Below are 24,837 nucleotides of genomic sequence, written 5' to 3' on the forward strand. Positions count from 1 at the left end.
TGCGAACTCAAAGGAGTTTCAGAACCTCTGCCCTAAAAAGCTTGGAACCTCCCTACTTAAAAGATAACTTTCTTCAACATGAGTTTGCTCAAGCCCTTTTATTCTGCATTTGAAGTGCACTTCTGGGTTCCCCTACCTGGACTTTCTCCATTGTGGCAACCAAAAGATAGAAAACTCTGCCTGGAGAAGTTCGTCTGTGGACAATTTTGACTTCTTTTGTCATTAGGCAAAGATAACTCCATTTGTCTGGCATTCCAGCATATTTTATAACTATATGTTAATACTACATTGCGCTGTATTGTGCAGCACAATCCCATCTTGTGCTGAAACAGGCAGGCCAGGAGGCCTGCTCTGTATCCAACACAAGATAGGGCCCCAAAGTGGCTTACCCAGAGGTAAGGGGAAACTCTTCCCCTTACCCCCGGGTAAGCTACTGTGGGTCTTCTCAAACTTGCACCACGTCCTGAGGTGGCATAAGTCCAAGAAGAGCAGGATGGCTTGCAGCTGCTCTGCACTGCTCAGGAATGGGGGTTGGTATAACTAAATGGCATAACTGAATTCAGCCTCTGCAGGCTGGTGCGTGTCTGTGCACTGGCCAAACCGACTCACAAGGAGGCGCAAACATGCTTTGTGTTAAGTCTCTTGGCCGGGTTAAGATTGCGCCCTTAATGACTTTGGCCACTTCTGTTATTTTATTGCTTTTAAAATATATGATTGTATTGTACCTGCTGTTTTAAACTGTTCACCCCTTTGAGAGTCCTATTGCTAAAGGGCGGCTCATATACTTATGAAATAAATAAATGGGGGAAAGGCTGTTACAGCCCCAATTTTGCTCTCCGATCCAGCAATGTTAAGAGTCAGGGATCTCCATATAGAGAGTCTCTGGAAGTTTCAGTGTTTCTGTAGTGGTCAAGGCAGCTTGTAATTATCTCATAATTACATGGTTTGAATCCAACAGCAAGAGATAGCTGGCCTGCTGCAGCAACGAAAATGTTGGACCGAGATGTTTGAATGTCACGTTGAACTTCTCACTTTGGAACTAGTTCTTAACCAAACCTAACTCACAGGGCTAGGAGGCAGGTGTTGTTGTGCACCAAATTCCTTGGCGGAAGGATAGAATCTACATTTTATATGAAATCACCTAAAAGTCCAGCTCATCTGGTTGAGTTTCATCATGGATGGCATTAGGAGTCAACCAGTTTGGCCCTGGCCAAGGGTCCACACCTATCAGTGTGTCAGAAGAAGAGGAGGTGCCACTACTCGCAAGTTCCACAGCAACAGGTTGTCTTTTTCTTTCTTACAGCATGCTCTTGCCGGTGGCTTCCTGTCACCCATCCTAGGCAAGACCCAAGTTGATCCTGTTTTGGCAAGGTTCAACACTTCCAGACTACAATTCCTACCCTAATTCAAGCATTACTGAGAAAGAAAGCATTAATGAGACATATCTGTTACATTTACAACCCCTCAAATTTTACCTCTTTTAAAAGATCATGAAAAGCTGTTTTGAGTCAAATTTAACCATGCAATCATAAAACCTCCCCAGACCTATTAATCCTTTGGCCCTTAGTTCAAAGCCTACAGTGGTTTATTATTTATGAGCTTTGTTCTAGCTCAGAATGTCTCACCTTTCATCTTACAAGTAAGATTCCAAAGGTGATAGTTGCTCATGCTTCCTTGAGCATTTGCAAAGGTGGTCTTTCCCTTCCTTAGGCTACACACAGCTCAGCAAACATGCAAGAGAACGATTGTCTCTGAAAGAGTTATGCTCTGCCAGACCAGTGGCTTAAAATATGGAACCAATAATTAGACTTCCTGGAGGCTGATTGAACTCTTTCAGGAATTAAGTCAAGGCTATCAACATCCATAAGAACAACCCCAAAGAACTCAGTTTTAATTAGAACTGCTGCAAAACATGTTTTGGTTCCTGAAATAAAATGGTAAGGCTTGCATGAAAGGGAAGGCTAGTGAATCCTGGAGGAAATGGCTCACATGAGACAGCGTGCATAATGAGTTCTGGTTGCTGGCTTTCTGGCAACATGAACATGGCTAAACAAAACAAATTCATAGTTATTTTGGAACTAGAACTTCTGCTAGACGCTGTGCCAGAACCACCTTTCAGAGCGCGATACCATAGTCTTTCGAGACTGAAGGTTGCCAATACAATACAAGAACTTCTGCAACTCATTCAACGTATCTATGATCTTCTCCTGTATTTCATCCCTGGTTACCCTCAAGCAACGTTTCACTAATGGTGATTCACAGTTATGGACACGTCCACACAAGAAACAAATAAAAATAGGGGGTTAGAGGACCTTTTCTGCTTCCATTCTTCTTTTGTTCCTCTGGTTTGCTCTGCCTCGAGTCCCACTTCTTCTGAATTCCAGTTTCTTTCAGGGAATTTATGACATTAATTTCACTGCATGTGCAGTTTGCTTCCAGCTTTCAGTTCCTTCCATGTATTTGCAACTTCCCCCTCTTCATGTTACTGCTGCACAAGGGATAAAACAAGTGATCTAACTGCACAAGGGATAAAACACAAGCAATAAAACACTGCAAAGGGCTGTTCTGCTGTTGTGGCCCAAGCAACTGCTTTCTGAGAATGAAAGAAAGGAAGCCACTGATAGAGGCTGAGCGACCCCCAGTTCAATTCTCACCTGAAATAACTTATTTCATTTCTCCTCAATATATATGCAACAGAGATCAAATGTGTATACCTGTGGGCTGGGCAGAAAAGAGTTCATTATCATAATAGTCATTAATTTATATAGCACCAACAGTGTGCATGGCACCTTTACAAAGCGTAAAAAGAAAAGTTGCTACCCAGAGGGGCTACATACTAGATAGCGACATGAGGGAGTCCACAGAGGGGAATAAGGAGATGGAGGCAGGGGTCAGCAGGGGAAATGTGTGCAATACAGGTGGAGCCTATTTATGCGAGTGAGTTCCATTCTGTGACCCAGCGTAATTAAGAAAAAACATGTTGTGCTAAATTCCAGAGTTACGCAAATATGCTGCAGCCTGACACTTGGGGCTGGAAGGAAACTAAGGCAGCTGTTATCAATCCCCTCCCCTCCTTCGCCTCCCCCTTCTCTGCTCTGTACTCAGCCCTCCCCGTTGTCCCCACTTCTTTCACAGGTGGGATGCTGAGCTTTTAAGAGTCCAGTCCTGTGCATTTCTACTCAGAAGTAAGTCCCATTCTAGTCAATGGGGCTTACTCCCAGGAAAGTGTGGATCAGATTGTAGCCTGAAAGCCCAGTACTATGCTTGCCTACTCAGAAGTAAGTCCCATTCTAGTCAATGGGGCTTACTCCCAGGAAAGTGTGGATCACATTGTAGCCTACATCTCATGCTTGACTTGCTGGGAAGACTTGCTTGCTGGGCTGTTTTGTTTCTGTAGGCTGGAGCAGGGAGAGCCTGCACAATCTCAGTCTGAAGGGGAGGGGGAATTGGGAAACACTCCCTGGGTTTTTTAAAGCAATCTCCTCTGTTGATACCACACCTGCCCCTGTGTGTGTGTGTGTGTGTGTGTGAGAGAGAGAGAGAGAGAGCTCCACCTTGCTGCACCTTGCTCTGGCTACAGAGGTTTTCTGACCCCCCCTTCCCCTCTTCAGCCTCAACTAGCTCAGGGGCTCCAGGAGACTTAGTGTTCCTTCGAAAGGGGAACTTCTTCCATGGCTTCAGGAATATTTCCCTGCCTGTGCCAGTGTTTTTGCAGTGTTTTGAGCCAGTGCCAGCACAGGGTAAAGGAGGCAAAGGTGTGTTTGACTTTCAGTTCCCCCACCCCATTTGCACTGAGACAAATCTGCAGATAAAAATCTGTGGATAAATAGGTTGCACCTATATAGCTTCAGTTACATGTATGTAGCCTTACTATGGCAGGGCAGAGGGCTAAGGAATGGTGCCAAAGACTTTCTGGGGGGAAAATTGGAAGAAGAAGTTTGAAAGAAGCAAGTCAGGAAGCAGTGGCATAGCTAGAGGGATGCAAAGCCTAAGTTTTGCAGGGAGCCTCACTGTGGCATGCAAGCAGCCCTTCCTACTCCCCTTCAGAGCCATTCTGTGCAGGGCGGGGAGAGAAAAAGTGGAGGCAGGGAGGCAAATGCCTCCAGTTTGCTCCCCCCCAATGGCTCTGAAGGGGAGTGGGAAGGGAATGGTGAGGCTCCCTGCAAATGCTTTGCACCCCCTCTAGCTACACCACTGCCAGGAAGGATCTTTTGGGAGGAAGTTCCCGCAAGGGAAAAAGGAAATGAGTCACATGTAAGAAGGAGACCTTGGGATGAGTGAGCTCTGTTCCTCATTCAGTTGCTCACATGACAGAATGCCTTTTTATTGTCTTCCTGGATGGAAATGAAACACTGACTCATAATATCTCACATTATCACACATAATGCCTTATGAGAAAGGCGTTCAGCAGAAATGGGTTACTGGGTGAAAGGCTGGACCTCGGTGGTGGGGCATCTGCTTGCATACAGATGATCACAGGGTCAGGTCCCAGAATCTCCAAGTATGGCAACAACTTGGGAGTGAAACCCAGGAGAGCCACTGCCAGACTTCTGTGTCGATAATCCTGAGTTAGATGGACCAATGGTCTGACTCAGAAAAAGTCAGCTTCCTGCGGCGTCAAAGCATAGGAACCACTGGCCTTCTGTGGGTTGTAGATGTCCGAAGACTTGGAGGAAAAGCTTGTATTTTGGCTTGTGATCTGTCCTGGCAGCCAGCACTGAAGTGTGGCGAGAAACCATATATCTCAACAGTCTATAAAACTTGACTTTTGTGGAGACCCCATGAGGTAATTTACAGAGGTATCACTTCCGATGAAATCCCACTGCAGGATTGGAAGGTGCCATTCTTACCAGTAAGCTGCTGCATGGGTGGTGTTTTAAAAGACAAATTTAACACTACATCAGTGTTTCTCAAACTGTGGGTTGGGACCCACTAGGTGGGTCGCGAGCCCATTTCAAGTGGATTCCCCATTCATGTCAATATTTTATTTTTAATACATTAGACTTGATGCTACCATGGCATGTGACTACATCAAGGAAATGTTACAGGCCTGTACTTTTAACAAGCTACTTTGCATATTCTTTTAACAATGATAGTAAGTGGAACTTACTCCTGGGTAAGTGTGGGTAGGATTGCAGCCTAGGATTGTTAAAAATTTTCCTGCTTGATGATGTCACTTCCAGTCATGACATCACTTCTGGTGGGTCCTGACAGATTCTCATTCTAAAAAGTGGGCCCTGGTGCTAAATGCGTGGCAACCATTGGTTGTCTGACAACAATTGGTCTGACTACATTGGAGTCAGTCCCTTGTGTGAAGCTGCTCCCCATGGGGAAAATGGTCTTTCCACACTGTGAGGGCATGGGCACATTCACATACACTAGTTGGGAGATTGGCTGTGCCAGGGTGGAGCTGATGCAGAGGATGGGTGGCATGAAGGTCACATGTTCCCTAAAAAAGGCACCTGAAATTATGCAGGGGATGTTCAGAGTGGATAGAGAGATGCTCTTTTCCCTCTCACATAACACCAGAGCCAGGGGTCAGTCACTAAAATTGAGTGGTGGGAGAGTTAGCAGACAAAAGGAAATATTTCTTTACCCAGCATGTAAATAATCTGTGGAACTCCTTGCCGCAGGATGTGGTGATGGCATCTGGCCAGATGTCTTTAAAAAGGAATTGGACAGATTTATAGAGGAAAGGTCTTTCAGAGGTTACAAGCCATGATGGTATGTGCAGCCTCCTGGTTTTAGAAGTAGGCTACCTCAGAATGCTAGGTGCAGGGCAGTGGCAACAGGAAGCATGTCTCTTGTTCTCTTGTGTCTCCCTGAGACATCTGGTGGGCCACTGTGAAATGCAAGAAGCTGGATTAGATGGGCCTTTGGCCTGATCCAGCAGGCTAAAAAACTCAAACTCAGGGGACAGATCCTACGACCTGCAATGCTAGTGCATATTAATGTACCCATAAAGATGGGGGACACATTAGGCTGGGTCAACTCTTATGGAAACCCTTCCACACGGGGATGCTGTGCAATGCTTTTGCTATGAATGAACTTCAATTCATAGGATGAACCAAGTCAACATCTTGAACTCAAATCCTCCCTACACATGGGGTTGACAAACCCAAATCTGACTCATAAGAAGGATTTTGATGTTGTGTCTGAAATCAGGAACATCTCTGGTGTTCCAGAGGCTTGGTGAACAAGGAACAGGGCTATAATAACTCTTCAAATAAGGACCATCTTGACCAATTGCCAGTCGTATTTCTAGAGAAGTTGGCTAGACCTCTGATTCCCCCAAGGAGAAATATTTAAAAGTAACAGAAAAGAAATGTATTTTCTTATCAATTTATTCCCCTGCAGCTGTGGAAAAGGTAAAAGTTAACTGCAAAATTATTGTTACCAAAACCACATAAGAAGCAAACAAAAAAAGAATGGAATGTGGGAAGAGGGCTGGAAACCAGTCTTCTGAAAACATCTGGCAAGCAAGGAAACATCAAAGTCATTTTGCTTTTAATACAAATTTGCTGTGGCAGTTCAAGACTGATGCTCCAATCCTATCCCCCACCAGTTTACACAATCCAGCATCTTGCATCCTGTGGGGGAGTTTTGGTTGCTAAAGGTAAAGGGGTAAAGGGACATTTGTCCCTTTGGCCTAGGGAAAGCCCCAGCAACCACTATAGGTCAACGTGGACCTATGCCACTGATATTGCTGGTGCAAGTCTATGTTGATCTGTGCAAGTGGATCAGGCCTGGGAAAGGGGTTGGGATTCTGTGCGCACCCCTATCACTATCCAACCTGCAGCCTCCTGGGCCCAGATGACCTACACCTGGCCCGTTCCACCCCCTGCGCCGGGTTTATCTGTTCTGGCAGGCCTCCTGATGTCTGCCTCCATGCACTGGAAGACTCTGGCCTTCCTGCCTGTGCATCATCACCAGCTTACATGACTACAAAGTTCTTTATGGCTGCTTTTTGGCAGCCTGTACCAGCAGAACACATGTTCTGTTGCATTAGTCATATTTAGGATTGCGCTATAGGTAAAAAAAAACACAAAAAACCCTTTTGTCTGGCAGAAGTTTGTGTACCTGTTTAAGTGCTGAAGCTCATGTATTTTCCTTCATTCTGGAGAGAGGTTAAAGAGCTTTAAAGAGGTTAAAGTACTTGCGCTATATCGGGGGCAGTCAACATTCCCCAGAACACCAGATGCTTCAGAGCAACACTGGTCTACTGCCTTTTGGGGACACATAAGTGGAAAGTGTGAGAAGCAGGACTTGATGGACCTTTGGTCTTTCTCTTGGAAGAGAGTGACTGTTATGTCAAAGGAGAGGGACAGTTGCTCAGTGAGAACCTTGAATGCAGAAGGTCCGATGTTCAATCTCTGACATCAAGTAGGGTTGGAAAGGCTTCTTCTGGAATGCTGGAGAGTTACTGTCAGTCAGTACATAAGAAGAACCCTGCTGGATCAGGCCTAGGGCCCATCTAGTTCAGCTTCCTGTATCAATGTAGATTTGACAGCCCAGTTCTATCTACCTATCTATCTCCTTCCCCAAGCTGATGCAGCTGCTGTCCTGCACCAACTATTTTGCTGGCACAAGTCTGCGTAGACCTAGGAAGGAGGATCAAGGCCAGGAAGGGTGATAGGAAATTGGCAGTGTTGCTGTCACCAATACCACTCCCTTCCTGGCCTTGGTATACACCCTTGCCCACTGGTCCACCACACTGCTGGTCAACTATATCAGATTGTTTGAGAAGCAGTCGTCTAGAGAGCAATTGTTCCCAAACTGTGTGCCGCATCAAACTCACAGAGGCACTGTGGGTTGTCCTGGCAGCGTTTTCCCCCAGCTCTCCCAGATGTTGCTATCCTGGATTGCCTGAGATCTTGCTCAGTCCAAGATGGCGGCACCCAGGAGAGCTGGAAAGGCTGCCATAAAAGAAGGGTGCCATGAACATGGTAAGTTTGGGAACTGCTGGCGTAGATGAAAATGCTTTCTCGGACTTCAGGCAAGGCCTTTCCCCAGCCTCGCACCCTCATTCCATTCAGGGGCTGGACTGGAATTGCTAGGGAGTAAGCCTAAGATCTTCTGCATGCGCAGCATGAGCTCTACTATATTGAGCTATGATCCTTCCCACTACTCTTGGAATTTGGTTTAAATACCTAGACATCTAGTGGTTTTTCTCAGCTTGATTAGGATGGGCCTGTCTGGGCTCCAGGTCCCTTGCTGCTCCCCTTTGTATTGCTTATGAGAGCTGCCGGGTGGCGGCGGCGGCGGCGGTGGTGACAGTGTTCCATTATTGCCAAGAGGGATTCAGGGAAACCCTGCATAATCCGATGCTCGCACGTATGTGTGCATGCTTGCATTTAAAGAGTTTGCTTAATTACAAATGAAACCACAGCTGGGGCAAAACCATTTGTGTTCCTGAATGCCCCTTCCCCTCACTTGGCCTTGCTCTGCTGGTTTCCTTCCCTCCATGCACAGAACCCCCGTGTTCTGCTCACCATGTGTGGAGCAGACAGATCACAGCCAAACCACAAAACTGGAGGCAATGAAAGGTAAACAATTATCATAACAGCAAAAGAATGAAAACAAGATATAAATTTGCTACAAGAATGTGCTCAACTGAGCTGCAGCTTGTTCAGTCTATTCTCTCCTCCATCTGTACTCTAGTCCCTTCTCGAGCTTGATTTTTCTGCTTCCTAGTTTGTCACAAAAGCTACATAGCAATGCCACCTGGTGGTCCGTACATCAAATCTGCCCAGTTTTCCTCCCTGGTTGTCATGGCAAACCCGTCTGCTGTACAGTTACATGCAATTATATATGATACTGGATGATTTAAAATAGTAAAACGTGTTAAAATTCTCTTATGGCACAAGCCACCAGAAGTGTCTCCAGCCCGGAGTCCAGCTTAATCATAATAACGTGGACCCTTTCACAATAACTCATGTAGAGTAGGGCTGCACAAACCCATTCATTCAAATACAGTTCATGCAGGAGACCTTTTGGGTGGGTTGTCCCTATTTGATTTCACAACACTTTTGCACATTCATGTTCTGTGTAATACCTTGAAAACATTCTGATCAATCCAGTTGAAACAAAATGGGCTACTAATGTGTCCAAGGTGGGCCTAGAAAGTACTAGAGATACTAGTACTAGAAATATATACTAGAAGGTACTAGAGACACTAGAAGGTACTAGAAATAGTTTGCCCTTATCTTCCTTTGTTAAGGGTTAAAATTTCAGCCCATTTACTGGTTGCTCATTTTGGCATAAGGATGTCTAATGCTCAATACTGAATTTCTCAGGGTTACAAAAATAGCTTTATAGATCTATTGTTTCCCCATTAGGTGGTTGAGAATCTGACGGTCTATTCGTCTTTTTATATAAAGGAGTGAAATAAGATCTTGGTTAATTCAGAGAAGGTTTATATCATTCAGACAAATTATTTTCTCAGTAGTGTGAGCCAAAATTCATGGTTGGGCACACATGTTAAGATGCATTTTCGATTCCTAGCACATTGAGTTGTTTGGCGTTTGTTATTTTTTTCTCTGTAAAATGCTTTGGAATGCAATACTGAAGAGTAATTCTGACACTGACTGGTATCAGGGTACAGACCAGGGATGGAAACTCAAGTCAGGTGACTTGAGTCTGAGTTGCAAAAAATGTCTGTTTTTTGCTGACTCGTTTAAACTTGAGTCGTGCACATGGAAGACTTGGCAAAACACTCAAGTCAAGGGCCCCTTGACTCAGCACTCGTCCCCAAGCATGCAGACTCAAGTCTGTCTGTGTCTGGGTGTGCTTGCTTACTGTTTTCACAGCGTGAAAAACCTCGAGGGGTTACATGCATAGAGCTTGTGAGGCCATCAGTCAGACCGGGTGAGCAGCAGGGAAGTTCCAGCCAGGAGGCAGGGAAGGGTTAATGTTTGTTTTTGCATCTGAACAGAAGGGCTGGGAGGCAGGATTGGGCTCTCTTGCCTATCTGTAATAGGAAGGAACTGATAGCATTGGATGAAGGATGGACAGTCTGGTTTGTTTCTTTGGATGTTGGAGGGCAGGAGGAGGAGCTCAAAGGGGTTCTTGCCTTATGATTGGCTGGAGAAGCCCAGGGTGAGGGAGGAAGGTGGGAGTAGGCTCTCTTGCCCATCTCTGAAAGAACTGATGATAATTGGACAAAGGATGGGCGCTCTGATATTTTCTTTGGCTGGGTTAGGAAAGAAGAAGAAACCCAAGGGGGTTCTTGCCTTGAGATTGACTGGAGAAGCCCATGACCATGCTTGCCAACTGCATGGCTCCTCTGTGCTCCACTTGGGAGAAGGGAGCCTCATTGAACAACCGGTGCAAATGGGACTACTCCTGAGAAATGTGCAAAGGATTGGGTCATCCTGGTAAGCTTCGCAGCTTCAACCTTCCTTTTACCACCTTTCTATTCTGCTCTTTCAACCCACTTGGAAGGTTGAATGCACCTTTCTCACTGGCTACACCTGGTACATTCCATCTGTGGGTAGAAGGTGATTGGCTTAATCCTCTTGGACCTGTGCATTGCCATGACTCTGAGAAAAAGTGGTCTCTGAGGCTACAGAGATCTCTGAGATAAATCCAGTGCCTTAACGTTGCCAGTCTGGAGGCAAAAGGATAAACATCATTTCTGTGCATCCAAATTTGCAGGCATCTCACCTCTGGAGTCAACTATTACAGAAATATTTAACTTCTACACTAGCGATTTTCAGCCTCTGTGCCATGGCACATTGATGTGTTGTGAATGGTCTGCAGGTGGGCCCCTGGAGTTTAGGATGGGTCATCTATTAGTAAGACTGTTGGGGGATGTGAGCCTCCTAGCTGGTAGTGCACTGTGCCTTATCAATTAACAAAAAACTGATGGTATTTTTTTTAAATTGACAATTCTTGCACCTTCTCATTGTGTCATGAAAGGGTTGAAAATTGCTGCAAACCAGTGAGTTCCGAGTAACTTTGGGACATACTTCCACTTTTCTTTTTTATAAAAATACTCCACCCTGGGAGAATCTAACAGAAAATTTGGTTTCCCCTCCCCAACAAATAAACTGATCATGCTCCTTTGTAAAATGGTATAAAATCAGTGGTTTGGAGGCTGGCTGGGAGTTTAGTGGCTGCTCTCAGACACATTTGGGTGAATAGGAAGCCGCAGCAGCCATGCTTGCGAGGAGGGATTTGCAAGATCAGTTTGGGTGAGAGGCTACAAGGATCGAAAGGGTGAGTGTAGGGTGGTGGGAAGAGAAAGGAGTACAGAGAAAATGGAAGGGATTCATGAACAAACAAGAAAAACGGAGGAGGGAGAAACCAAGAACTGAAGTGGGAGGGGACGTTCCTGCAAGCAGGAGAACCTGCAAAGTCTAGCAAAGGTCCAGATGTAGCACTTCTATGGCTTTGTGAGCCAGTTCAAGCAGGCAGCTCCCTGCCACTCATGGCTGCTTCAAGGAGAAGAGGGAGTCTTCCATCAGCAGCTAGAGCAATCAGGAGACACCAAAGGAGCACTGTGCAGGTTGCACGCCCATTCTGGTCTCCTCTGATTATTCTGGGGAAGAGAAGGCGGAAGAGGTGGGTGGCTGAGAAGAGGAAAGAACAACCATTTCATCTGGGTTTTCCTTGCAGTCACAGGCTCAGCGTCCTTGTATGGATAGATTGCCTAGCCCTGATCACGTGCTTTCAGACCATCCTCTTAGCTTGGAGCTTGGAAATCCATTGGGGGAAAAAAAAATCAGTTTTGTAATCTTCAGAAAATCATTGATTGCCAAGATTAAATAACTCGAGGGGAAAGGGGGGGATATCTCGTTGTTTCCATTTCTAGTCTCCAAAACCTAGAGTCCAAGAACAATGAGCAACAGGGCCCTTATTTATTATTCTGTTTAAATTGGTTGAACTCCATTAAGATAAATAGCTTCCATCTGACAACAATCTCCTGTGGAAACGCGGAGTAGTACCTTTCTTAGACTAACAGAAATATCATCTCATGAGAAGGGAGGACTCTTTAGAAAAGACCCTGATGCTGGGAAAAATTGAAGGCAAAAGGAGAAGGGGGCGACAGAGGATGTGATGGTAATGTAATGTCACAGAGGCAATGAACGTGAATTTGGACAAACTCCAGAAGTAAATGGTAGACAGGGGGGCCTGGTGTACTGTGGTCATAAGAACATAAGAACAGCCCCACTGGATCAGGCCATAGGCCCATCTAGTCCAGCTTCCTGTATCTCACAGCTGCCCACCAAATGCCCCAGGGAGCACACCAGATAACAAGAGACCTCATCCTGGTGCCCTCCCTTGCATCTGGCATTCTGACATAACCCATTTCTAAGGAGGTTGCACATACACATCATGGCTTGTAACCAGTAATGGATTTTTCCTCCAGAAACTTGTCCAATCCCCTTTTAAAGGCGTCCCGGCCAGATGCCATCACCACATCCTGTGGCAAGGAGTTCCACAGACCAACACTGAGTAAAGAAATATTTTCTTTTGTCTGTCCTAACTCTCCCAACACTCAATTTTAGTGGATGTCCCCTGGTTCTGGTGTTATGTGAGAGTGTAAAGAGCATCTCTCTATCCTCTTTATCCTTCCCGTGCATAATTTTGTATGTCTCAATCATGTCCCCCCTCAGACGTCTCTTTTCTAGACTGAAGAGGCCCAAAAGCTGTAGCCTTTCCTCATAAGGAAGGTGCTTCAGCCCAGTAATCATCTTAATCGCTCTCTTTTGCACCTTTTCCATTTCCACTATGTCCTTTTTGAGATGTGGCTACCAGAACTGGACGCAATACTCCAGGTGTGGCCTTACCAACGATTTGTACAACGGCATTATATTAGCTGTTTTGATTTTTTGCTCCAATGTGCATGACTTTACACTTACTGACATTGAATCGCATCTGCCATTTTGCTGCCCATTCTGCCAGTCTGGAGAGATCCTTCTGGAGCTCCTCACAATCACTTCTGGTCTTCACCACTTGGAGAAGTTTGGTGTTGTCTGCAAACTTAGCCACTTCACTGCTCACACCTGTCTCCAGGTCATTTATGAAGAGGTTGAAAAGCACTGGTCCCAGGACAGATCCTTGGGGCACACCGCTTTTCACCTCTCTCCATTGTGAAAATTGCCCATTGACACCCACTCTCTGTTTCCTGGTCTTCAACCAGGTCTCAATCCAGGAGAGGACCTGCCCTCCAATTCCCTGACTGTGGTGAGGGACCATGTCGAACGCCTTCTGAAAGTCCAGATATATAATGTCCATGGGTTCTCCCACATCCACATGCCTGCTGACCTTTTCAAAGAATTCTAAAACGTTTGTGAGGCAAGACTTACCCTTACAGAAGCCATGCTGGTTCTCCCTCAGGAAGGCTTGTTCGTCTATGTGTTTGGAGATCCTGTCTTTGATGAGGCATTCCACCATCTTACCCGGTATAGATGTTAGGCTGACTGGCCTTTAGTTTCCCGGGTCCCCCCTCCTTCCCTTTTTAAAGATCAGTATGACATTTCATAAAGATCGGTCCATTGGGTCACAAAGAGTTGGACATAATGACTGAACAACAACAACAATAACAGCAACAACAAGGAGCAAGCATTTGACTTTCCCAGAACAGTTCTTCAGTGACAGCTAGAGGGGGTGCAAAGTGCCTGAATGCACCATGCAAGTGGCCCCTCCCCTTTGGAGCCATTCCGGGAGGTGGGAGCAAAACAGAGGGGAATACTCCCACCACCCAGAATGGCTCGGAAGGGGAGGGGTGGCTTGCACAGCGAGTTCAGGAGCCTGCAAAACTTAGTGCTTTGCACCCCCTCTAGCTATGCCACTGGGCTGGTATAATGCTATGCAATGCAGAGAGGTGATGGCAGTGAAGAAAGATGAAGTTGGAAATACCATGGATGCCCCAGTAAGTCTACAGTTCACATCCACCTTGAGATGAACTGCAGGAGGTGAGACGCAGACTGAATGCAGTTGGCCCCGACTGGATACAAGAAAGAGTTCAGTTTGCAGTGCAGGCTGCTTGGACAAAGACATGTTCTCAGCATTTTGAAAAATATAAAATCTCAAATATAAATCTTATCAAATCTTAAATCAAATATAAATCTTTTAAATCTTAAATGTAAAAAATATAAAAAAGTTCCTTGGATCAGCCTCCAGCCATGTGCAGAACACACAGTATTTAAAGGGTGAATAAACAACTCCCTGGGCAATGTTATATGTTTATTATAATGTGCAATTTGACCCTCTGTTAAGCATTTGCTAATTAGGAGCAACTGTCTCTCATTCTGGGAGGTAAACGTTTGCCACTTCCTAAGGTCATGCGTGAAAATAAATTTGGTTCTTGGCTGACCATTTGACAGCTTTAAAAAAACCAGACACTGAAGCAGAATTTACACCCAACATCCTTGTGCTGTTTCCTAAAAAAATAAAATAAAAAACAACCTGGAGCAAGAACGTACTGTGCTTTCAAAATGAAGAGACAGATTACGTTTATGGATAGAGTGCTGTGTGATGCTTACATCGTACCTGCCTGTGCTCTGCCTGCCTTTCGCTAATGCTAATGCAACTAAAAACTCACTTTTTTAAACAAAGAGATTCCTAGGAGTACTAGCTCCAAAACTTTCATTGACATCAAAGGCTGCAGAATGGTGTTAATGAAGGAAGGAGAGGCTGGGATTGGCTCTAAATGTTGTTTAGAGGGGAAAAATGCCTTCTGACTGATGTCAGAAGGGCCAAGATAGGTACGAAATGGAAGCCAATTGTGAAACACATCGCTTGTGACATCACCTGAGCATTTTTCTTGTTGAGTGTAATTGACATAGAATGTGAGCCACCAGGAATCTCCCAGGCAGATGTCCTGTTGTTGACATTTCATTCATTTTAATGCAGTTCAAACAGGAGACGGTCTGAGTTTCCTTTGATATTGCAATGGCCATAGTTTCTTGTCCATTAAATGTGGATGGATAAAACCTGCTGACGGACGAGGTCAATAAACAGTCAGACCTCTGCTTAAAACCCCAGAAAAGGCACAAAACAGATGCAGTGGAAATGCAGTTTGATGGTTTGCAGGTGTAAGACAAGAAAAATCCCAGATAATGAAAAACAGTAATGATGATCCTGCCAAAATTAATCAGTCTTAAGTCCATTTGAATTCAGTGGGAGAGTTGTCATTGATATGCATGATGTTTTACTCATAACAGAGGAAGGAAGGAGAGAGAGAAATTGAGGCCAAGTGAGCAGCAGAAGACCATGGATTTAGTTCAGTTTCATATACTTAGGCATAGGGTGCAAGACATTACAAGTATATATAGTTATCTAAGAGCAAGTCCTACACAATCAGACTAGCAGTGCATTCCTGTGCATATCTATACAGAAATAAACATTACTGAGATTAACAGGACTTACTCCCAGGTACATGTGTATAGGATTGCAGTCACAGCTGTCACTTCAGACTCAGTCTGGCTCATGATGCCCCTCTGCTGCTGGTCCCACTTTATCTTCCTCGCCCTGATGAATTGCTGGTGCTGTTGCAGCCAACCCTGGCCCCACTCGGCAGCCATTGTGCTCCAGCCACCACTGCTGCTCACCTCAGGTACAAGGCAGGAAGGATCTAGCAATTCCAGGCCCTGAAAGGCAGTGTTGGGGACAGCTGCTAAATTTTCATCACTCATGCAGCAAGTATTAATGACACTTCTAGGAAAAAGCTGTGGAGAAAGAGACAGCAAATGTCCTGAGCCTTGGACAAATGTACTGAGTCATGCCTTCAAGCTGAAGATTACACATGGAGACATTCAAACTCAAAGAAACCAGCAGTGGCTCAATGATGTGGTAAAATATTCAGCGGAGCCTCAAGACTTTTTTATTTAGGAAGGCTTTTAACTGATACTGTGGGCTGGGCTTTTAATGGGCTATGTTTTAATTATTGTGATCCTGGGTGTTTGCTCTGCCTTAATGCTTTTAAGCTTTATGTTTTTGGTATGGTTTGAATTGTACTGGTTTTATGTTTTTTACATTCTTTGCTGTCTTCAATGCCCTTTAGTGTGGGAGAAAGGCAGGATAAAAATCCTGCAAATAAATAAAATAAATATATATACCCAATCCATAAGGCACCCCTAAGTCAGTGAAGAGGACCCAGCACCGGTGCTGAGGTCCGCGCCAGTCAGTGTAGGGCAGCCATTTTCAACCACAGTGCCGTGGCACACTGGTGTGCTGTGAGTGGTCCAGAGGTGCGCCACAGGAATTTGGGGGAAGGTCATTTATTAGTAGGGCCAATTGGAGATGTGAGCCTCCCCCCCCCCCCCCCCGCAGCATGGTGTGCCTTGTCAATTGTCAAAAACCTAATGGTGTGTCTTGACCATTTTAGTGCCTTGTCAGTGTGCCCTGGGAAGGAAAAGGTTGAAAATCACTGGTGTAGGGCCTCAGTGCCAAGAAGACAACTTTGTGGTGCAGCCAGCGGTAAGTACTACCACTGGTCAGTGGCTTTTCAGGATGGGTGAGGGAGGGGAAAAGGAGGGGGCGGAACTGGGCAGGTGGAAGCAGACCTGAGAGAGGATCAGGCTCGGGAGGGGCCAGATATGGTGGCAGAGGCTGCCACTGTATCCTGTGCCCCCTCCTGTGCCACAGAGCCCTACATGGGCCTCCTTGGTTCTGTACCAGCTCAAGAGCTGTACCAGCTCTGAGGAGACCCATTGGGGCTGCCACAGTTCTACATACGGTAAGGGAACAAACATTCCCTTACCTGAGAAGACTGGTGGCTGGTCTGGGCCGGGCCCCTCAGGATACAGCCGCAACCATTTCAATGCCGCTGTTCCTTGTGGCAGTCCTGGATGTTAGGATTGGGCTGTAAAGCCCCCCTCCTATCAATGCAGTTGTGCTAATGGAGCATGCGCTCCATCCGATGGTGGGGGCAGTTACAGAGGTTCCCTCGTGGCAAGTGAACTTTTGTTCCCTTACCCTGGGGCAAGCCTCTGCTGCCTGAATGGTTTACCTTGAATCTGCACTGGCCATTTTGAGGTGCAGAACTGAAGAGAGTAAGGGAGAGGGAAGAGGAGAGGGAATGTGGTCAGGATTCCGCCTCTCCTCTCCCCTACCCCAGAATGCCTCCCCCCGCCCCAAACACCCACACCACCAGCCAGCAGTGCTACTCACTGTCAGTCGATATCCTCCTGGCACTCTGCCCAATTTCAATGCTCCCTCTTCCTGTGGTGCCGTAAATGTGCTTGATGGCATGTTTATGACACCTAGAGCCAGCACTGGAGCTCAGTGCTGGTGCCAAGAGACAACAGGATTGGTCCTCCAATTAGTCTTCTCTCTGCCCCATCACCACAACTGAGGACAGGATTTCAACTAACTCTGCAGCTGATTGCATCATACCACTGTAGGAATAGATATCCCATAGACCACAGGCCCATCTATCAAGATATGCAACCTGGGCTGTGTCACTCAGTCCCATATCTCTGTATAACTAGGAGCACATAAATAAGAATGTGTGTGTGTGGGGGGGGGATGTGTAGGGACTCTTTGCATAAGCAAACAGCCAACAGTCAGGAAGAATGGAAATAAAGGGCTGATGGATTCTTCCCAGATGTACTATTATTGATGTACTGATTGATGTATTGATGTACTGTATTGATGTATTATTGATGTACTGATGTGACAGAGGGTAACACAGAATGACCAGGGTAATATGCCATTAGGGCAAATCATTAGGGCCAATGCTTAAAAGCACCCCATTTTCATTTAGGGAAAATGCTTAAAAATTGAAAACTGGCAAGCTCTGCTGAATTGGCTAAATGTCAAGGTTGCTACTAGCAAGAGATAAAATTTTACAACAACACATATTTTAGACAAGGCTTATTCCCTTGGAAAGTAGGGAGGAGGAGGATACTGGGAAACTCCTGCCTTTGAGACTCTCTGTTTGAATGGCAAACTAAAACAGATAACAATGAGCAGATGAATACCCATCTTAGCAAAGACAGTTTATAGTCTAAAATTATTATTCTTTCATGCTTTTTAGAGCAAAGGACAGTGTTATCATTAACTAGAAGACTTATATTAAAACACTGGAAGTTGTTTGCTGTTTCCACAGAAGTCACACAGAAGTGCCAAAGAATATCACCATGTTTGCCTGTCAGTTATTCATCAAAGCTTTAAATAGTTTTGTCCTTAAAGTGTAACCAACATATATAGAGGATATGGTAGCTATTATAAGTAAGTTTTAACTGTCTGATTTTATTAAAGGTTTGATTAAAGCATAGAAACACATAGAATGGTGAAAGCCATTTCCAGTTAAAAATCATTTTCAGTCTCACAGAGAAACTGCTTAGAAGGCTGTTTTGCTAGGTTCACAGATTATTGGAATTTAATAATAATAATAATAATAATAATAATAATAATAATAATAATAATAATAATAATAATAATAACAACAGTATTTATATACCGCTTTTCAACTAAATGTACACAAAGCGGTTTACAGAGAAAAATCAAATAACTAAATGGCTCCCTGTCCCAAAAGGGCTCACAATCTAAAAAGATGCAAAAAGAATACCAGCATACTTTATACTAATAATACTGTTATTATTATTATTATTATTATTATTATTATTATTATTATTATTATTATTATTATTATTATTATTATTATTGGAATTTGGAATTTGGAATAAGGGAGTTGCAGCTCAAAGATAAAACTCCTTCTTGGCAGCAGTAAACGGCCAGCCAAGATGTTACAAGCAGGGAAAACACACATATATGCAACATTGTAAGATGAAGCCTTAGTGTTACAGGGAAAGTTTATCAGTTGGCAGGCTGAAATAGGGTTTTTAGCTAGCGGGACACAGACTCCTGCAGAGACAGTTTAGGAAAAGAATACATTTAATGAGATAAGCAAGAACCTTCATGAGAAAGCCTCTGTTTGAGCTGCGATTGAAATGGAGAGCATGTAATGTGTTTAAAGGTAAATAAGAAAAGGATTTCTTAAGAGAAATCCTATATACAGTGGAAGTTTTGGCTTGTTTTATATTAAAATATATGGAAGTTATATCACTATAGACCCGTTAAATGTACTCAAAGGCATAGAGAAAACTGTTAAAAGATAGATCAAAGGACCTTGCTTAACAAAGGTTGGCAGAGAGCCCCACAGTGTTTTGCTGAGAACAGGAGAAGAGATAAGGCAGGTGGCTCAGACAAGGCCATCCTAAAGGAGATGTATGTCAAGAAATAGGTCTAAAGACTTGCCAAAAGGTCAGTTCTGAATAAAATAAGGTTATAGTGCACTCTACTGGTTCTTGAAAACTCTGTATTTCATATGTTTAATGGTATAATTTTGCCTTATTTGGAACCTGTAACTTGAAGCTCACCAATCAAATGTCTCTAAGGCTATCTACAGCCTACTAAGAGTTAGCCCCATATATGATGTCAAACTTCAGCCAATGGGAAGTTCAGCAGCCAATGGGAAGTTCAAATCTTCAAACAAAGGACCCAAAATGTTATAAAGGGTCTGGTTAAGATTGACACATGCTCTCAATGCTTTGGACAGGAGTCCCTTGAGACGCCTGTTGCTGGCAACGAAATAAAAGCTTGCAGACGATCACCCTTGACTACTGAGTCTTGCTTTTGAACCTTGCAACACCTTGCAACAGATGTACTGATGTTGTACCTTGTCCCTATCTGTGCTCTGGTTTGCCCAATCTGCTGTACCAGGGACAGAAAGTACAAAGATTGATCACATAGGTAATGTAGGACCTGGTCCAGAATAAGTAGCTGTTTGCATTGGGAATGCACTTGGGACCTAAACACCATCAAGAACGGTCTCTGCTAAGGCCTCACATGTAGGTGTATCAACATAATAGCTGCCATAGTGGATGCCCTGTACCTAGAGCTGGCCCCCCAAAATCCTGAAAAGTTTGGAAATGAGTTTAGTCCTTTTCAATTTTTTTTCCAAAGTTTTCCACAGGGGAAAAAAGATTGTGAAAAATGGAGAAAGCTCATATAGTGGCGAACCTGCCCCTGGGGTAAAGATGCACAAAGGCACCCCCTCCACATGAAACCACCCTCCCCAGCTACCTGGATCATGATGGCGCCTCATGTGATTCCTAGACCAAATGGGGAAGCATTCTGAGACTTCCCCCTGGTCTTAAACTGCGCTTCCGGAAAACAGGAAGCACAGTTTCTGACTCTGTCGGGAGACTCAGGAGGAGCATAGAGGCTTCTTGCATGTTGGTTGCCTTCCTCAGCAGAACTCTTGGAGTTTGAGGCAGAAGGTATTAAAAGTAGGCCTTGCATCTAATCTCTGGAAGCTTTCTTACTCATCTACAAGGTCCTTTCACAGGTATCACTTGAGCCTAGAATAACCTTGCAGCAGCCTACAGACAGCTATGAGCACAAACTTCTCAGGGTTAAAAAAATAAATAAAACCAGGCCTTAAGTCATCACTGTTATACAAGATAAAGTAATCTCTCTAATGAACAAAATGGAGCATGAGAAAAAGATGGACAACATTCTTGGGCCCATAGAAAGCAATGGGTGGGGCAGAACCCAAAGTGTTGTATTTCCCACACATATAACTGAAGACAGCCTGCGGGTCTCTCTGGTTTCCTTTGGCATGGGTATGTTTTGCTAACCTCTTTCATTCAGCAGTCTCCAAGGTGTAGAGCCTTCTCTCTGTGCCTTGCTTCTTGTTACCTAATTTCAACATGGAAGGATTAGAGATAAAGTACACAGGCAAGTAATCCTGCAAAAATACAGCTTGAAAATGGTAACTTTTCATTTTCAAAAGTAAATGTCACTTTTCTGTTTCAACAACCAAGATGGATCCAGTTAAAACATCCGGTTTTAACTGATCCCGTTATGCAAAGGGGTTTGTAAAGCAAAGGGGTAGGTAAAGCTATAAAGCAACTTTATTTAAAGCAATTTTATCATGTATGATTTTCACACACAGTTCAGCTGAAACAAGGCCCCAAGAAGGAAGGGACACTGTTCCCTATTACACTCTGACCTCTCTCATTCCCCACTTCCCACTGTTAAAGGTAGACATCCAGTGGTGTGCAATGGAGAAGGGGGGATAGCAGTGCAACAGTCAGAAAGCCGTGCACCACCATCAATGGGGTACAACCCTGCTGCCAGCACAACCATGCCAGTGGAGACATGGGAAAAGGGCACAGGGTAGAGAGGGATGGGGGCAGGATCAGGTGGAAACAGTGGCTGCTGGATCCTGAACCCCATTCCTGAGTTGGACACACCCCAGCAGCTCCGTGCCACTAACCCAGCAACAGAGCTGGTGTCACTCAGAAGAATCCCACAGAGGGTTCTATAGGGCAGCCAGCACATACAGCTAGGTCTTACCCTCTCACTACCCTCAACTGGCCTCTCAACTACAATGCCACATTGGATTCGGTGGCCATTGTGCCAGTGGCGCTGCGCTCTCAGTGTGGCAGCTATATAGGATTTGACTAGGAGTCACAGTGTTCCCTGTTACATATATCACAGTAACACTGCACATGCTGGTTGCAAGGACACTTGTCTACCTCTTGAAACAAGGCCTTTCCAATGGAGGGATCTGCTGCAACTGTTTATATCTGCCAGTTGAAAAGGATTCCATTAAAATGGCTCATTAGAGCCTTCCCGGCCAGTGAACTGACTCTAGCGTAGTGTTCAAAGTGAAAATGAGGTGCCAGCCTCTCACTTGAGATTCTAGGGCAGTGAGAGGGGATATGATTGAGACATACAAAATTATGCATGGGAACGATACAGTGGATAGAGTGATGCTCTTTTCCCTCTCACACAACACCAGAACCAGGGGACATTCACTAAAATTGAGTGTTGGGAGGGTTAGGACAGACAAAAGAAAATATCTCTTTACTCAGCGTGTGGTTGGTCTTTGGAACTCCTTGCCACATGATGTGGTGATGGCGTCTGGCCCGGAAGCCTTTAAAAGGGGATTGGACAAATTTCTGGAGAAAAATCTATCACAGGTTACAAGCCATGATGTGTATGTGCAACCTCCTGATTTTAGAAATGGGCTATGTCAGAATGCCAGCTTCAGGGGAGGTTGCAGGTCTCTTGCTATCTTATCTGCTCCCTGGGGCCTTTGGTGGGCCAGTGTGAGATACAGAAAGCTGGACTAGATGGGCCTATGGCCTGATTGAGTGGGGCTGTTCTTATGTTCTTATCATTCTCAACCTTTAGTAGCCTGGGGACAACTGAGGCAAAAATTGGAATTGTCTTGGACTATATGTAACCTCCCTACCTACACACAAAAAATACAATTAAATTTGTAATAATTAGAGAAGTTTTAGTAGAGATTTATTAGATTGATTATTTAAAGAGATGTGCAGGTTGCTTCTTTTGTTGCTGGCTGAGGCTGCAGGCAGTCTGTTCTCTGCCCTCTCTGGTAGTCTGTGGGGAAGCATCTCTTGAGTGAGTGCTCCCCTACAGACTACCAGAGAGGGCAGAGAATGGACTGCCCAGTGCCCACACTTCAATGCCAGCTGCAGGCAGTCCATTCTCCACCCTCTCTGTTGGTTCGTGGGGGAATGCTCACTCAGCAAGATGCTGGATTGAAGACAATCTTTTCCCATTCTTTTCTGTAGACTTCATGGACCACTTCTTAGGGCCTGGAGGTCCACATGTGGTCCACACACCATAGGTTGAGAACCAGTGCTCTATAGGCTGAGAGAACAGAAACATATGTGTAGATAAGGGAACAAGTTCCACACATATCCAAGGTTGTCTTTTTGCATTGTCTTATTTATTGACTTTATTCTTCTGTTTAATTTTGAACTCTACCTTGTGTAATCTAGAAAGGTGATTCAACATTTTAAGATAAATTAATAAGAAAGACAGCTTGGTAGCTATATGTGCATTGACAGTATAACATACAATACACATTATAACCTTCCTTGGGTCATGCCCATTATTATTATTATAATTATGCATGTGGAGGATAAAGTGGATAGAGAGATGCTCTTTACACTCTCACATAACACCAGAACCCCTGGGGGCTGGGGATAAGAATAGGCTCTCAGTTTGGCTGTACTTGTCGTAAGAGGCGACTAAACAGCCACTGGGTAGATGGGACTCGTCAGTTCCCCTGGGGGCTGGGGATAAGAATAGGCCCTCAGTTTGGCTGTACTTGTCATAAGAGGTGACTAAGCAGCCACCGGGTAGATGGGACTCGTCAGCCTGGGAAGGCAGCTCATCTGAGAGAAGGAAAACTCTGATCCCAAACCACCACTGCCCTGTGGCTACATCTAGTTATGGAAAAGGCTTCAGGAGTCAACCTCGAGGCAAAATCAGGAGCCGGAGTCCCTGAGGCAGTTCATGGCTGAACACAGTCACGTTCTGGCAACTCCTGCGTCGCTGCTGAAACCAACCGTATTGGCCTCTGCCTTTCCATTGGACCATTTCAGCAACGTGGAGAGGGGGGATTTGCTGCATGGGTAACAGCCTATCCTCCATACCTACTTTACCCAGGCTTCGCGCACTGGAGAGGACACTCTGTTCCAGAACCACCATTCAGAGCGTGACACCATAGTCTTCCGAGACTGAAGGATGCCAACAAGAACACCAGAACCAGGGGACATCCACCAAATTGAGTGTTGGGAGAGTAAGGACAGACAGAAGGAAATATTTCTTTACTCAGTGTGTGGTTGGTCTGTGGAACTCCTTGAGACAGGATGTGGTGATGGCATCTGGCCTGGATGCCTTTAAAAGGGGATTGGACAAGTTTCTGGAGGAAAAATCTGTTACGGGTTACAAACCATGATGTGTGTGTGCAATCTCCTGATTTTAGAAATGGGCTATGTCAGAATGCCAATGCAAGGGAGGGCACCACGATGCAGGTCTCTTGTTATCTGGTGTGCTCCCTGGGGCGTTTGGTGGGCTGCTGTGAGATACAGGAAGTTGGATTAGATGGGCCTATGGCCTGATCCAGTGGGGCTTATGTTCGTATTTCCTAGGAGCTGCAGCATATAATAGAGAGCAGCATGGGAAACAAGTCTGGTTTATCCAATTAAATTCACTTCTTTCTGATATGTGAAGTCATTCTGCCAGGCAAAAGGGTAGCTCAACTGTCCGTTTAGGTAGCTTATCCTTATCAGAGGCAGTAATCTGCTGAATCAGATGTAGCATAAACTCATTAGTGTGATGGATTTATTTTTTTTAACACTCTGATTCCTGAGCTAACAGACTTCTTTTCCAGAAGAAACTTTAGGTAATCAGAAGCCCAGAATCAATGGCTTTTTCTGGACCTGAATCAAAGGAGACAGACCCTTGTTTTGGTAGAAGCTTCCATTAGCACAACTGTTCCTTGTTACTCAGGCTTGAGAACAAGCCTGTCCTGTCGGCAGTTTGACGCCTTAGTGAAAATATTTGAAAGCATCAGCTCACCCCTTCCCTAACTCTAATCCTACCTCAAAGCTCCTGGGCTGTCCTTTGCCATTTTGCCTTGCATTGCAGCTCAATGATGGTGCCCTTCTCATCAGCTATGATTCCCAAATGAATACCACTGAGAGCCCTATCTGCAAGGTTCCTTTGGTTTATGGCTCTGCATCTGGTCTGCCATTTGCAGGGATGGGAACTTGAGTAGGTGACTCGACTCTGAGTCGCAAAAATGTGTGTTCTTTGCTGACTCGTGGACACTTTAGTTGCCCATGTGGAAGACTTGGCAAAACACTCGAGTCAAACACTCAAGTCGGCAAAACCCCCTGACTTAGCATTTGTTCCCATGCACACAGAGTCAGCCTGTGTTTGGGTGTGCTCGCTTACTGTTTTTGCAGCGTGGAAGACCTTGTAGGGTCATCATTCAGACCGGGTGAGCAGTGGGGAAATTCCAGCCAGGAGGCAGGACAGGATTAATGCATC

This window comes from Tiliqua scincoides, chromosome 4, assembly GCF_035046505.1.
Source record: "Tiliqua scincoides isolate rTilSci1 chromosome 4, rTilSci1.hap2, whole genome shotgun sequence".
NCBI classification, from domain to species: Eukaryota; Metazoa; Chordata; class Lepidosauria; order Squamata; family Scincidae; genus Tiliqua; species Tiliqua scincoides.